Source organism: Anabrus simplex, chromosome 5 (genome assembly GCF_040414725.1).
Source record: "Anabrus simplex isolate iqAnaSimp1 chromosome 5, ASM4041472v1, whole genome shotgun sequence".
Lineage (NCBI taxonomy): Eukaryota > Metazoa > Arthropoda > Insecta > Orthoptera > Tettigoniidae > Anabrus > Anabrus simplex.
The window spans coordinates 329,476,433-329,482,214 of NC_090269.1; positions in this window are offsets into that span (position 1 = coordinate 329,476,433).

Below are 5,782 nucleotides of genomic sequence, written 5' to 3' on the forward strand. Positions count from 1 at the left end.
TGGGAAGTCCTCTTTCACCCGTAGTGGCTAATTTCTTTATGGAGCATTCTGTGGAGGAGGCTATTGCTTCGGCGCCTGTCAAACCTATGATATGATGGAGGTATGTTGATGATGCATTTGTGGTCTGGACGGAAGGTCCTGAGAAACTTCATCTATTTCTAAACCACCTAAATCAGCAACATCCTTCAATTAAATTCACTATGGAGATGGAGTTGGACGGATGCCTTACTTTCTTGGATGTTCTAGTAAGAAAGAAATCGCACGGCTCCTTATGTCATACCGTCTATCGTAAGCCTACCCACACAAATCGCTATCTTCATGCAGATTGTCACCACCATTCAGCACAAAAACAAGGCATTCTCCCGACCCTCACAAAGAGGGCGAGACGAATTTGTGAGCCATCAAATATCCAGGTGGAGATGGACACACTCAAAGTCACGTTCAAGGGTAATGGTTACAGCGATTTGCAGATTCATAGAGCCCTGCATCCCAGAGAAACGATCAAGCAAAGTTCACGGAAGGAAGAAGTGAAGGGAACTGCCTACCTGCCTTACATTCACAACACCACAGATCGAATTGCCAAGGTCCCCCGCAAACACAGTATAAAAACCGTGTTTGGCACTGTCACTAAAATTGCTCAAAGTCTGGGTAAAATCAAGGACAAAATGGCCAAACATACCGGTCCATTGGTTCACGTATCAAGGAACATGAACGTAATATTCGTCTCAACCAGCCAGACAAGTCAGCAATAGTTGAGCACGCTGTATCGTCGAGTCATGATGTCGTGTTCCAAGATGCTCGAGCTCTTACCCACACTAGACACTACAGTTCCAGGATTATACGGGAAGCTGTAGAAATACTAACAATTTCAACAGGGACCCTGGCTATCAATTAATACCTGGTTGCCAGCCATTAAGGATACGTAGGTAGTTCCCTTCCCTGTCCCGTCAGTATTGTTATTTCGTTTCGTTTTTTTTCCAAATCCGTACGTTCTTCATCGTCAGATGTTTCATTCCAGGCTTGTGTCAATGACATACCTTCATATATGTGCATACACCTGTTATGTTATGTAACCCTCTCAGACTGATTCTGATGGTTCCATCAGCTTCCGCTTCGAACGCTAGCGCTGTGCCGTGTCCGGAGAGCCATCTGGTGACGAGTGAACGAGTGAACGTACCATTTTCACTTCTATTATAATGTCTAAATTCGAACCTCATTGTTTGAGTATCCTTTCTCGTAGGCAGTCGAGATTTTCTTCCGATGATGCAGAGTAGAGGTGTGACAAACGTTTATTTTTTTGTAACTGCTACATATGTCACTGCTACAATAAATTAACTGTGAAAAGTAACAGTTAAAGTAATGTCCAACGTTACTCACCTTTTATTGTTCTCAGCCTTACCACGGCTTCAAGCTTGTCTCCTTACAGCTGTGTTGCGAAGTCCCATTAATTCACTCGCACATGCGCGCACGCATCACTACACTGTTGAAAGTCGGTGTAGCAAAACACGCATTACTATTTGCTATAAAGTGAACGAGAGGCAGACAAGGGATGAAATGAGAAGACAACATAGCGTCTTTTCTGAAATATAGAGAAGTGAGTTGACAATGCACCGATCAAGGATGGAAGACAAGAAAACGTGATGATTTGTCTGCCAAATCTCGACGCAAACCGGTACCAGAGGGTCGATTAAGTAAAATGAAGTAATGTTATGTTATTTTGTTGTAATGAACTATGTGAAACGAATTAGTAAAAACTTCCAGTATTCGGGAGATAGTAGCTTCGAACCCCTCTGTCAGCAGTCCTGAAAATGGTTTTCCGTGGTTTCCCATTTTCACACCAGGCAAATGCTGGGGCTGTACCTTAATTAAGGCCACGGCCGCTTCCTTCCCACTCCTAGCCCTTTCCTGTCCCATCGTCGCCAAAAGACCTATCTGTGTCGATGCGACGTAAAGCAACTAGGAAAAATAATCAGTGGTTAAAGAGACGTTATCACGTGCGTTACATTCCTGACAATCGAAGTTTTTATTGTACTTGTTATGAATATTCAAACAGTAGTGTGCATTGTAATTAGGGGAACCTGTAATTGTTACAACAATGCTTAAATGAAGAATGAGTACTGTATATCTCTCTAATTAATTATTGGATGAAAGAAAATACAAAGTACCTACAATAACCTAATATTAAGAAAAATTGAGCGCCATGTTTTTGATGCATGATTCATAAGACAAAAGCACTCTTAAGACTATACCTAATTTAATTACTTTCATTGAAACGTATATACACTGTAGGCAACCCTCGAACTTCACAGGCTTGAATTTGCGTTCAGAAAGACCACTTGCTCGACTTTATGAGGACTGAGGACTGAGTAGGGTGCGTCTGTCATTAATTATCAGCCCCGTTTTAGACAAAAAAAATCGTTCACAAGGAACCGACGTGGAAACTACATTGAACCTTACCTTGACGATTTTGGAGAGGGTCGGACAGACGTGCTGGTATTTCTTTCACCAGACTAAGGGTTTTCCGACCTCCGCTGTAGGCGTTCATATAAATAACGCTGTACTCTTCTGCTATTGCCCCCGATAACGATGCGATGTGCCACGAGGTTGGGCAGTAGGAATCATCGCATCGAACTCTTCCCAAACCTAAATCCTATTGGAGGCGGAACTTTCACTCACAGTAGGATTGACATTTTCTTTAACATTCACTGACACTTGTTGAGTGTTTAGTTCTTTCGTAACGAGGTCAATGGCATGTTTTTCATGGATTCAGCAGCACTAGAACTCAAAAATGGAATTAATATGAAGCGCGGATCCAAAAAATGTGCGCAGCGCCAAAGTTTTGCTCCATTCCAAATTCGGAAACCGTGATCTAATTCCATTTTCCATTGTCTAAGGAATCAGTCAGATTCCGCACTGTGGGGTGAAAGTCCTCTTTCACAAGTTTGTTATATATTGCACACTGTCCTCGAATGAGCACTATAACCTGACTTGCAGTGATGTAGTTTTCGGTACTCAATTTCGAAGAAACTTCTTCGAACGGTTTCAAAACTGTTGGCAATTCACCGCAGATTCGCCATTCCTCTGTTGAAATTGGAGGAAGCGAGACATTACTCAAAGCCACCATGCTTTTTATGGCGTCTTCAAGCAGTGACAGCCGTTCGAACATGAACGACGTAGAGTTCCACCTAGTCGGCATATCCTGAAGCACATTTTAGGATTTGGAACTCCTGAATATTTTTGGAATTTTATCAGTTTCTGGGTTGCCTCAATAGACCTCTTGAAGAATGTCACCACTGCTTTGAATTTATCGTGCATTTCGTTAAGGCCCTTAAGCGCATCTTGCACGACTAAGTTCAATGTATGGGTGACACATTCTAAATGTTTCCACCTGACTTCTGTTGTCACAGCACTTTTGACGTTTGGTGCATTGTTGTGACTACAACTAGCACTTTATCTGTCAAATTGAATTCAACTGTATTTTTCTTATCTCCTGTGCAAGGTTGGCACTAAGGGCAAAAGATATCTGTAGGTTGACGCCCCGAACAAATAGCATTTTAAAAAATGTTGGCACTGGTGTGAGACACGCCAATTAGCGAGTACCCCAACAGTGCGGATTTCAAGATGAAATCGTCTGTTAGGTAGTGTGCTGTAACTGCCGTGTAACCCTCAAGAGCATTAGAACTCCAGTAATCTGTTGTTAGAGAAACACTGGACACAGTATTCAATATTTCATGAACTCTATTGACGCATTGTTCATATGTTGCTGGTAGCATTGTATTAGAAATTACCTTCCTGTTTGGTAGCTCATAGGATGGATTTAGTGCTTTCACAAATTGCACAAAACCTTTATCTTCAACTACAGAAAAAGGCTGGAAGTCCAATGTAAACAATCCCAGTAGATGCCTGTCTATAGATTTCTTCATGGAGCTGCTGTCTTTGGGATATATGTTGCTATACTGGTTTGTTTTCTTATGTCGGGTGTTCTAGAAGACGACGCAACAGGTTCAGGAGCCCTCGCAGATGATGTTGACACCACAAGAGCAGATTCAGTAATCATCGCAGATGGTAAATCTGAATCTGCAATATTTTGATGTCGAACTGGTTGCGGGCCGTTATAATCATTTTCTTGGACAGTGGGCCTACTTTGTCTGTCATGTTGCCAATTGACATTTGGGTGTATGCGATCAATGGATTTTCTTAAATTGGTAGTTGTGGACTTGTACGAACATTTTTGCCACATATATCGCACTTTGCAAATTTGCTATCAATTGAAGTTTAATAATTCCACACAGAACTAGTCTTCACGCATTTATTCATTTTCAACAAGTGTCTGCCGTCTACGCATAACAATACCAATGATCAGGAAGAGGCAGCAATACTTATTTACATTAGCGCAGCAAGCACTGTCATTCTTTTTTATCGTAACAAAAGTTATATCTAATATTAACTTTGAAAGGAATTGAAGGCACATAGCAAGTTCTGTCAAAGTGAAATAGTAAAAAATGCATTTTATTTACATTCATTCTGTATAATATCAATATGGAAAGTTAGCATACTAATTTACTTATGGTACAAGGAAAATTATACGGGTGAAACTTATAATAATATTATAATGTAGGTAGCCCTGCGCGATGTCTGAGTCAAGGATTATCCCTGAGCAGTTGAATATGTCATAACAGCTTACACTTTAGTTACCAGATGACAGAAGCACCTTAAAGCAATCTCCTACGAAAGCGCTCTCACTTGGAACACATGCGTACTATCTGAACTCTGAAGGTCACATTCTATCTCTGTAAGCTGCTACTAGTGACAGTTCCCACTTCCCTGTTACTGTTTTCACTGGTACGTTATTCTGTTGTCGTTACTCGGTAACTTGTTATTTGTTTTGTCCTCGTTACATTTGTAACAGTGACAGGCATGTAACTGTGACAAAATAACGGCTACGTTGTTTTTCAGCCATCCCTAATGCAGAGCAAAGTTCTCTGTGAAACGTAAAGCATTTCAACTTGTTTTCTTTACACGACATAAGCGCAAAAGCCCTTATCATGTCTATAAGTACGGGCCGTAAAAGCAACAATGGCAACTATAGATAACCATCAATGGATGAAAGTAATTTCGTAAGGGGACCAAGTACCCTTCCACCGGTTGACTTGGTCGATTTTTTTTTCAATTTCCTGTCGACTGATGTGTAATAAGTGTAATTCCACCATTTCATATCATAAGTCTCATTTTAAAAATTTAGTGCATGTTTGGGGAATTGCCTACGCCCCCTTTAGCAAGAAGTGTTTTCGTTCCTTTCATAAATTACTACTCCGCGAATATTTTATGCTGATTTTTGAATGTAGCCTTGTTTTAAAGAGGAATTTACGTAACTGAAGTTGGTCATACTGTCATGAAAGTACTGTCTTTTGTTTTTACACAGGGAGTCGGTTTGTTTTTCTCCATAAAAGTATGAGGTCCAGGCTGAGGCGACTAGTTCAGGACATGAAGGGCAAGAAGTTAGCTGATTGCAAGGGTATTGGAGGAGTAAATAGATTATCTGGTAGTGAAATTTACAAGCAGCAGGATTATGGTAAAGCTATAAGAGAAAATGGCATGGTTTGGAAAATCGTATGGTGCACATATTTGCAAAAGCTCTCAACAGACGATCGGCCTCAACGCAGACTGTGTCCGAAAGATTCATGGTGCAAGTAAACTTCTCATGAAAGGGCAACCTACAAACATCAAAGTCTGCCCGTACCTATTTCAGATGGAATAAAACCTATATTTTGGGACTTGGTTC